Below are 10,976 nucleotides of genomic sequence, written 5' to 3'. Positions count from 1 at the left end.
TATATTCTCAATCTAGCTGTAAGGCCTTAGTGAAATTTTGGGTTTCCTGTTACCAATGTCCACTCTGACTCTATGCCCAACAACTCTTGACATGTCTGGGGATTTTTCTTTCTTCAGTGTATAATCACCCAAGTAAAAGGCTGTAGGTCCCTTTGAGGGAGGACTAGGAAGTATAATCATCACAGTATACACTTGTCAAGATGTTGTAAGATCTTTTCTTCTAGGGGTCTGACTAGTTTTTCAATCAATAGGTTCTATATCTGAAAAGTAGCTTAGGACTAGGAGCTGAGCAAGAGATCATGACTTTTTATTGGGGTGATGGAGACCATATTGAGCCTCTTACTCCTCTATTTCTTTCCCTTCTGGTTGTAGTTACTGAGCAGCACCTTTGTTGACCTCCTTCCTATTTTGTCTGTATATAATAGTAAGGTTTACATATTTTACTTAAAATGAAGAAACATTAATTCTGGGTAGACCATGTCAAGGTAAGTATGTATTTTGCAATCCTGAGGGTGATCACTAAAATAACTATACAAATAGATATAGTTAAGAAACATAATAGATAAGTTGAAATGCAATACTAAAAAATAATTTCAAATAACCAACAAGAAAGCAGAAAATGGGAAATAGGAGAATTAAAACCTGAGAGAAAAGAAAGCAAATAACAAAATGGCAGACCTGAATTTAAAAAATCAATAGCTACATAAAATGAAAATAATTTAAACACACCCATCACAAGACATGCATTGTCAAATTGGATTTTAAAAACCAAACACATGAGTCTATTATATGCCGTCTACAAGAAACTCACTTGAAATACAATTTAGAGCTGGGTATAGTGGCCTGTATCTGTAGTTTCAGCTACTCCGGAGTCTGAGATGGGAAGATCACTTGAGCCCAGGAGTTCAAGTCCAGCCTTGGCAACATAGCAAGACAGTCATCTTAAAAAAAAAAAAAAAAAAAAAAAAAAATATATATATATATATATATATATATATATCACACGCACGCACACACACACACACGCATAATATGAATATGATGTTTGGCAGGGCCAACAGAATTGAGATCATAACTGCCACTCTGAAAGCATATTGTGTGTGTGTGTGTGTGTGTGTGTGTGTGTGTGTGTGTGTGTAGATAAAAATAAAAGGATGAAAACAAAATACCATGAAAACAATAATCACAGGAAAGTAAGAATGGCTATATTATTAATATCAAACAAAGTAGACTTTAGAACACAAAAGTTACTAAAGATAAAGGTTAACATTACATAATGATAAAAGGGTCAATTCACCAAGGAGACATAACAATTCCAAATGTTGCAAAATACATCAGGGAAAACACGATAGTTTTAAAGGGAGAAATTTAAAAGTCCCTAATTTTTGTTAAAATCTTCAACATTCCTCTCTTAGTAATCAACAGAGCTAGGAGACAGAAAATTAGGAAAAATATAGAAAAAAACTGAACAATATCACCAATCAACTAAATATAATAGATATTATATAATATTCCACTCAATACCAAAAAATATAACTTTTCAAGTGCCTGTGGAATATTTGCTAAGATAGATCATATCCTGGGTCATCAAAATAAGCCTTAACAAATTTGACATACAAAATATTTTTTCTGAGTATAATTCAATTAAACTAGAAATCAATAAGCAAAGATAAGAAAATCCTCAGACACTTGGAAATTAAGCACATTTCTGCTTAATCTATGGGTCAAATAAATTGGAAAACAGTCTGAACTGAGTGAAAATGAAGCTGGGAAACAGAGGAATGAAAATTTTGATTATGTAGGTAAAGCTGTCAATTAAGCAGACTAGAGCTCTGGGTAAAGAGAAGAGCTTTTCTCTGACTAAGCTGTTTACTTTCTCGTGGCTTAAAGACAGCACTTTAAATTTTGATATTAGCCACAACCATCTTGGACATAAAAAAGAAATTGCTCCCTATAATATGATATAGCCAGGCAACCCAGTATAAATGCCACTGCTCTGCAGGAACTGGCCGAATATCAATGAGAAGACAAACAGTCCAAGCACGATCACGTGAATGCGATGTTTGGCAGGGCCAACAGAATTGAGATCATAACTTCCACTCTGAAAGCAGTCTTCACAGAAACTTTTCACAGAAGTCAAACATTCAAAGCAAATTCTAGATACGTGGTAGAGACAAGGAGAAAATATGAATAATTTTCTTCTAAACAAGGAGATCAGTGGATAAAACATACCTCTAGATTCCTTGCTTCAATTTTCCCAGAAGTAAGTTCATTGTATTTTTTTCTGTTTTGTTTTGTATTTTGTTTTTGTGTGTGTGTTTGTTTCAGAGGCTTTGTCTTTTCTTATTCTTATGACAAAATTGTAAATAAAGCTTTATAAACTGAATGAAAATCATCTATGGAGAAATTATTTTGAAAAATACTGGGCTATTTTGAAGATTTTATATCTGGTAATTAATATTAGATAGATAAAAATATTGAGTTAGAATGTTTTTTAAAAATTATGCAACCATTATGTTGTTTTAAACATAACTGAGTGTAGAAATAAGTTTAAATTGGCTATAAAAATTTTGTGAACATCTTACAGTTTTAGGAATTGGGTTGGAAGACTGAGCTGTTTTTGAAGTTAAAGTTATCTATCTTGATTGCACAATAATTTAGAGCCTTTTGGATAAGTGTTCTTCTGATTTTGAGACTGTTTACCAAGAGCACTTACAGAAATATTTGTATTGTTCCTATCTCTCACTCGGACTATAAGAATTTTAGAAACATAAGATTCTTTCTAGGATCTTTCACTCACTGGATGCAGTGAGTTGAATCAGAATGTGAAACATGTAGCTTCTCTTTATCACAATGTTATTTAAAATGTACATTGTTTTGGTAAAAAGAATTTTCATGCTCCTATCGTGAATATATTTTGTCCTGAATTTTACAACAATATAAAAGGATAAAAATGAGTCATTACAATTTGAAACTATTTGCCATATGTATAATAAAGAATTCATATTTTTGCTAGTCTTTATGTAAACTGCCAAACATATAAAAATTGGAAAGAAACAAAGTAGGCAATAATAATTTACAATGGAAGATATAAGGGATTGGAGTCAGACTGGAGTTCGCATGCTACCTAAGACTGTGGCTGATTCCATAGTGAGGAGATCATCTTCTTGGCCAGTTCATGTTCCTGTGCAGCCTTAGCACAGCTCTCCTAAAAGTATCCATGCTGAATTTTCTGCACCTTAACCTAGGCTGCTTTACTCTTGGAACTGTCCTTCCCTCTTCTCTTTCCATGGACTTTCTGACCTCTTAACTTAGTCTGCTTCTACTTAGGCTTCCCCTTCAGCCTCATTACATGGCCATGTGTAGGTTCTTCTTCTAGCAGTGTTCTCTGAGACTGCCATGACTAATGTGCCTTCTCTTGCAACTGACCCCTGGACACCTTACTTGAGCTTTGGCTCTAGGAAGTAGCACCACCCTGTTGGTGTGATCCTGTCCCATAAATGGGATGATGGCTTCAGTTGGGGCTCATTCACTTCTCATCACTATGGAGGAGTTCATAGAGACCACATGGCCAACATGGCATGCATATGGAGGAGGATCACTTGCTTCGGGAGTCAGGACTTATGAGCCAAATGATGGTCTTCAGGGTGGAGCTGCTGGCTTTGTGCTCAAAAGTCTATACCCATTCTTCCAAGTCATGTCCTTCACATGCTTCCCAGAAAACTGATGATGGTACCTCCCAGAATCTCTTTACTTTCTATAATTCAGCTTAGGTACCCTGTTTTCTCCCACAGCAAAGACCATTTGAGAGTACTCAAGTGCTACAGTTTTCAGAAGTGGCTTAGCAAATTGTATTTGTGTAGCAGTGGTTGAGTGAAGTTATGGAAAGATGTGGTGTTCTTATTATGCACTGAATCTTTTTCTGGGAAGTATTTTATGTGCCTGCTGCAATAAAATGTGTACATAAATTCCCCTATAAAATCACCCCCCATATACAGATCTACTCACAAACACTCAAATCATGTTTTTTGCTCAAGACTGAACATGCTGAGACTGTGATGTGCTACTCCTACCAGGAGGGTAGAGGGTAGTCTACTGCTGTACTTCTCCTCTCTGGCTACTGATGCAATTATCTATAGAAGTATAATGCTGCTCTCTGTAGGCAATTTTAGGTAAAATCCATGGGATATTTTCACAGTGAGCTAGCCTATGGAGAGGACAAAAGTTTCTGGGTTCTTAAAGCAGCTGCAGCCAATCCAACCCCTGTACAGGAGGAATTTCTACATTCCACCTCGTGCACAAGCCCAGATATATCACAGCCTCTCTACAGAAATGCATAATTCATTGGCAAATTTAATTGTCATTTGATGGTAAAAAATGAATCTACTTTGTATGTCCTTTAAATTGAAAATTGAATCACATTTCTACACAATAATAACCAGGATGACTAGGTTGGAATTCAGCAGAGTGTTAAAATATCTAGAAGGCATTTGTTTGTAAGAAGAGAACAGAGATAATAAATACTTTTGAGTTTTCATAAAATAAGTTATAGTTCCTTAGAAAAGTATTTAAGAGTAACCGTAAAAGACATATAACCACCTTTTATATCTCTGGGACAGGAGAAGAAATGGAGAAGGGGAGGAAAACATTTTCAATTCAATAGAAGGTAAAGATGTAGACAAAACTAGAAGCAAAGGAAAAGTAGGTTTAACGTGAGAATAAGATACAATGAGAGATCATCCAAGACAAAAATTCATACATGATTTAATGCATCTCTTAAAATACAGTTATCTATCAGTTTAGATTTCTAAACATAATGCATTGATGAGTTTTTTTATACATTAACCAAATATTTTTAAAAAGGTGCAAAAGGTTAACAAAGAGATAGAAACAGATACATTAGGCAAATATTAACCTATAGAAACCTAGTGTCTCCACGTTATTATCAGAAATAGAAGCAACCTACTACTGAAACATAAAAAAGCAATGTTTTATGCACCTAGCCACCTAGGCTTTAAATGCACATGCTGAAAACTAACAGAGATATAATAACAAATTGCCAAACCTATTATTAGAGTGGAAATTTTTAATTGAACTCTGTTATGAAATGATTGATCTAGTAAATATAACATTAGAAAGGATGCTGAAGATCTGAAGAACACAATGAAAAAGATTGAATAGATATGTACAAAACACTTCACCTAAACAGTAAGTTACAGGTTAGGTGCACGTGGAACACTTTCAAATATTAAAATATGCTGCACCACCAAGGAAGTCTTAAGGGATTTTAAAGAAGCAGTATCTTACTGAGAAGTCATTTCTCTGATCACAATATAATTGTTAGAAATCAAAAACAAAAAGTCACTAAAAACAAACAAACTTCAATATAGTGGATGCTAAAGAGGCAATCCTAAGTAACATATGTATTGTTTATTGTCACATTTATGTTACACAGCAAAAAGGAAACAAACCCAAACAATAACAAGCAGCAATAAGCATTTGTAGCTGCGGTGTGTGCAGTGGCTGCTAAGAGACTGCTGATCTTGGACAGGCTTGATCGTATCTCTGGGAGGGGACTGGCTAGCACTCTCAACTGGATGACTAAGAGGACTCAGCGTGGTTTCATTCTGCAGTAGGCTAGGCCAGGTCTGCTCTCACAGCAATGGAAGAAACACAAAAAAGCAAACAGATACACTCAAGGTCTCAGGAGGCTGAGGTTCAGAACTTGTGCGTCATCACACCTCCCTTCTTCTCTTGGCCCAAGTACTGGCCTGCCTTGATGATAAAAACTCCAAAATTACCAGACAAAGGGTGGACACAGGCACAGGTGGATAACTGGGTCACTGATGCAATCAATCACCGAACTCCAGAATCCATTTTCTCAGCCACTCTGCTAACATTAGTTCACTATTTCAGCCAAGAAGCCAAAGGAAAAAGCAGCAAAACAAACCCCAAAAAGAGTATACATAAAATCATAAAAAGTAAGAAGATAAATTTAAAAATTAGAAAACAAACTAAATAATCAAAATGATGAAACAGTAACACTTCTGTTTTGTTTAAAAGGCCATTAATAAATTCAAAATTCTAGCAAGACTAATGAACAAAAATAAAAAGAAGTTTAAAAATAGAAGAAAAAAATACATCCATATGTAATAGGTTTTCAAAAGTATTTTTAGTTATAGATATTTTAAATTCATGCTAATAAATCTAAATATAGTTTGAAGGCAGGTAGCACGATGCCTCCAGCTTTGTTCCTTTTGCTTAGGATGGTTTTGGCTACGTGGGCTCTTTTCTGGTTCCATATAAAATTTAAAGTAGTTGTTTTCTATCCTGCAAAGAAAGTCAGTGGTAGCCTGATGGGAATAGCATTGAATTTATAAATTACTTTGGGCAATATGGTCATTTTCATGATATTGATTCTTCCTATCCATGAGCACGGAATGTTTTTCCACTTGTTTGTGTCCTTTCTTATTTCCTTGAGCAGTGGTTTGTAGTTCTCCTTGAAGAGGTCCTTCATGTCCCTTGTAAGTTGTATTCCTAAGTATTTTACTCTCTTTGTAGCAGCTGTGAATGGGAGTTCATTCATGATTTGGCTCTTTGCTTGTCTATTGTTGGACATAGGAATGCTTGTGATTTTTGCACATTGATTTTGTATCCTGAGACTTTGCTGAAGTTGTTTACCAGCTTAAGGAGTTTTGGGGCTGAGATGATGGGGTTTTCTAAATATAAAATCATGTCATCAGCAAAGAGTGACAATTTGATTTCCTCTCTTCCTATTCGAATACCCTTTATTTCTTTCTCTTGCCTGATTGCACTGGCCAGAACTTCCAATACTATGTTGAATAGGAGTGGTGAGAGAGGGCATCCTTGTCTTGTGCCAGTTTTCAAAGCGAATGCTTCCAGCTTTTACCCATTCAGTATGATATTGGTTATGGCTTTGTAGTAAAAAGTTCTTGTTATTTTGAGATATGTTCCATCAATGCCGAGTTTATTGAGAGTTTTTAACATGAAGGGATGTTGAATTTTATGGTGGCAGGCACCTGTAATCCCTGCTACTCAGGAGGCTGAGGCAGGAGAATCGCTTGAACCTAGGAGGCAGAGGTTGCAGTGAGCCAAGATGGTGCCACTGCACTCTAGCCTGGGCCACACATTGAGACTTCATCTCAAATAAATAAATAAATAAATAAATAAATAAATAAACAAACAAACAAACAAACAAATTTTTGTAAAAAGCTAACAGTTTCTGTCACATATAGTAAGCTCCCAGAAGAGCCAAGACAATTTTGAAAAGAAAAATAAGATGAAGAACCTGTTCTAGCATTTATGAAGGCTTATTATGAAGTTCTAGTAACTACTAGTAAGTAGACTATGTGCAAGAAATATACAAAGAGATTAATTGAAAAATAGGATACTTCAAAGTGCATATACACATAATATACATATGCAGACACAAACACACACAAACACAAACACACACATATCTGCTATTTGAGAGAAAAGGCATAACAAATCAATACAGAAAGAAGGAACCAGAAAGTAGTTCATGTTGGAACAATTTGCTTGAGAACTGCAGAAAGAAAAAACTCGTCACCAACGACTCAGGTCACAAAATAAACTCAGACATATGAAAGAGTACATCTTTCATGTACTCTTGAAAAATACTTGAGATTATTAGAAGAATATGAAGGAATGTGTATTTATGATTTCTGAAAAGGAAAGTGCTTTCTAAACAGGACATACACACACCAAATACACAATCACAAAGGAAAAGGTTGTTTAATTTGACTACAACAAAACTTAAACTTGAATACAATAAAAGAAAATGAGAGATTGACAAAATTAATAACTGGCAGTAAACCAATATCTAGAATACATCATGAACTCCTACAAATAGGTATGACCAAAAAAAAAAAAATCAACTGAGTACAAAAATCTATTTCCAGAAGTCTAAATAACCATTCAACATATAAGAAGATGCTCAAATTCTATGAAAAACAAGACAATGCAAATTTAAATAATGAGATACCCTACACACTCTATGTTTGTGCATAATTTGGCTCTGGGAAGCTGTACGTTGTTTTCTGTGTGTTCCTGTTCCACCCTCAACTTTCAAAGGCCTTGTGCACCCAAGCCATAAAGGAGACCCTCTCCATTCTCTTACCCTTCCCCCATCCATAGACTGCTATAGCTTTTTGCTCAGTGCAGTGCTTGAGATATAGGTAGGAGGAACTCTAGATTCCTTGCTCCAACTTCAGTATTAGATACTATAGATCTGGCCCTTGAGGTGAGGCTTCCTCAACATGTTTTTCTCCCTACATACCAGCCGATTCCCACCTTGTATCTGTTGAGAGGTTCTGAACCTGTGAGAGTTTCCTTTCCCCTCCTGTGGTGACAGCCTGTCTCTGCTTCGTATCCATGCTGGGTCCTTGTTGCAAATCTCGGCTGCAACTTATCTTTGCTTGGGAATGGGGACTGGAAGTTTCCCACCCCACCTGCAGTGGTAGCTGGCTGTTGCTTTTTACTAGGTGCAAGGCTTATCATAGAGCGACGTGGTTTCCTTCCTCTCCCTCCACAAAATGGCTTTTTGCTTCTGCCCATAACTCAGCAGCAGTAGAAGTTGACTTGGAACAGTAGTAAGGATTGGGGGAAGGGGTGATTGGTGCTTTACAGATTGCCTCCCATTAGCTGCTGATTTTTGCTTTAACTCCTCCCCACGATGCAAAAACAGGTTGTTTTGTGGGGCTGACAGGGATTCCTGTCCTTCCACCAAGGCTTCTAGATTTGCCCTTTGGAAAAACTATTCTGAGACATGGGAGTATTTTGTGGCCTGGGAGCCACTGGGGGTCTCTCAGGTTTCTTGTTTGCATATATACTTTAAGTTCTGGGATACATGTGCTGAACATGCAGGTTTGTTACACAGGTATACATGTGCCATGGTGGTTTGCTGCACCCATCAACCCATCATCTAGGTTTTAAGCCCCACATGCATTAGGTATTTGTCCTAATGCTCTCCCTCCCCTTTCCCCTCACCCCTGACAGGCCCCAGTGTGCGATGTTCCCCTTCCTGTATCCATGTGTTCTCCTTGTTCAGCTCCCACTTATGAGTGAGAGCATGAGGTGTTTGGTTTTCTGTTCCTGTGTTATTCTGCTGAGGATGATGGCTTCCAGTTTCATCCATGTCCCTGCAAAGGACATGATCTCATTCCTTTTTATGGCTGCATAGTATTCCCTGGTGTATATGTACCACGTTTGCTTTATCCAGTCTATGATTGATGGGGATTCAGGTTGGTTCCAAGTCTTTGCTATTGTAATTTTTTAAATAAATACTAAGTGAAACCTATAAAAAAAAGAGTTGACAAGTAAGTGCTGGGGTCCCAGTAATTGTAAACAAACATGCAAGCTGTGGGTACCAGGACTAGCGTCCACACTCAGCCATTAAAAATTTAACATTTTCAGCTGTTTTCTCCCTACCTGCTTTTATAGTAGCCATGTTTTTCTCTAATACTTTACCACTTCTGAAACCAATCGTGGGTTTCTTTCATCCCTGGAGAAGGCTTTTACCCTTTGGACTTTAGTTTACCTAGTTACCTGTGATCTCTTTGGTAGACCCAACAAAAGTTATAATTTTATAGATTATCTGACTTTCTCTCATTATTAGGAAAGCAGCACTATTCTCTTGAGAATTTACGCATTGTAAGTGAAAGAAAAATTCAGGAAATCTTGTAGAGAATATCAATATCATTATAGATAAGAATGTGGAAAAGATGAATTTCGAAATATTTCTTATCATAGTACAAATTGCTACAATGATTTTAGAAAGAAGTATATATATACACATACACAGGGATGATACATATGCAAATATGTGTGTGTATTTTTCCTGATGACTCTGCATAATAAACATAAATTCTTAAATATGGAAACAAGAAATAAATGTCATTTTAAAATGACATTTGATTAAAATGACATTTTAAAATGACAATGTAAAGCTCTTTACAATTTTCCAGCCCAAACTATGGTGATTATCCTATCTTAAGATTTTAATTTTTCAAAGAGAGATAGTGAAAAGTGTGATTTCTTTCAGTTAGGAAAGAAAATTTTCTTTCATCCCACAAAATTAGTAAAGAGTGCAGTTATTTCTGCTACAAATAACAAAGATCCCATTAAATTGTCTTAGATAGATCAATTCCTAAAACAGATTATTCAGGTTCTTAAGCTAAATATTATAGAGACATTAAATTGGGTGTTCAAGGATGTATTTATTGAAATTAAGAGTGGTGTATGTGGCTGGGCGCGGTGGCTCACGCCTGTAATCCCAGCACTTTGGGAGGCCGAGACGGGCGGTTCACGAGGTCAGGAGATCGAGACCATCCTGGCTAACACGGTGAAACCCCGTCTCTACTAAAAATACAAACAATTAGCCGGGCGTGGTGGCAGCCTCCTGTAGTCCCAGCTCCTTGGGAGGCTGAGGCTGGAGAATGGCGTGAATCCGGGAGGCAGAGCTTGCAGTGAGCCAGGATCGCGCCACTGCACTCCAGCCTGGGCGACAGAGTGAGACTCCATCTCAAAAAAACAACAAAAAAAAAAGAGTGGTATATGTGTAGGTGTTGGTCTGGGTGCAATCAGGGGACAGAAACTACCCAGTAATTAAACAAAGTAAGTTCAATATACGTACTATTGAATAGTGGCAGGAGAATAACTATAAAGATGGACTGAGGGCTCAAGAGGCCTTCCTAGGGTTGAGGGAGAATATCCAAAGAAGAATAAACATGGGGAGATAAGGTACTCATAATTGGATAAGGTGTGGTTGAAACCCACTGAATGTCAGAGAAGCCTGAATGGCAAGCTGTGGACACCAGTACTGGAGTGCACTGCTTTTGCAACAGGATGGCCAAAGGAAACAGAGCTTTGAGGAAAGGGCTGTAGCTATCTGGAGGCTCCCAGATATACTACTGCTACCCAGGTTAAGAGCTAGA

The 10,976-nt window shown here is 36.9% G+C and overlaps 1 protein-coding gene across 7 annotated transcripts in view; it reads left to right on the top strand.

Annotated features, from left to right (window-relative positions):
- The first annotated feature begins 2,109 nt into the window (after nt 1-2,109).
- ABCA8 (ATP binding cassette subfamily A member 8) overlaps nt 2,110-10,976 on the top strand; it is an 85,657-nt gene continuing 76,790 nt past the window's right edge. For all 7 annotated transcript variants that reach the window (XR_012426072.1, XR_012426073.1, XM_065531906.2 and 4 more), the window contains exon 1: nt 2,110-2,263. The gene's annotated coding sequence lies outside the window, so the exon portion shown is untranslated. The remainder of the gene's footprint in view (nt 2,264-10,976) is intronic.

This window comes from Macaca fascicularis, chromosome 16 (genome assembly GCF_037993035.2).
Source record: "Macaca fascicularis isolate 582-1 chromosome 16, T2T-MFA8v1.1".
NCBI lineage: Eukaryota > Metazoa > Chordata > Mammalia > Primates > Cercopithecidae > Macaca > Macaca fascicularis.
Note: the sequence above shows the minus strand (reverse complement) of the source record. Positions and strands in the feature narration are given on the sequence as shown.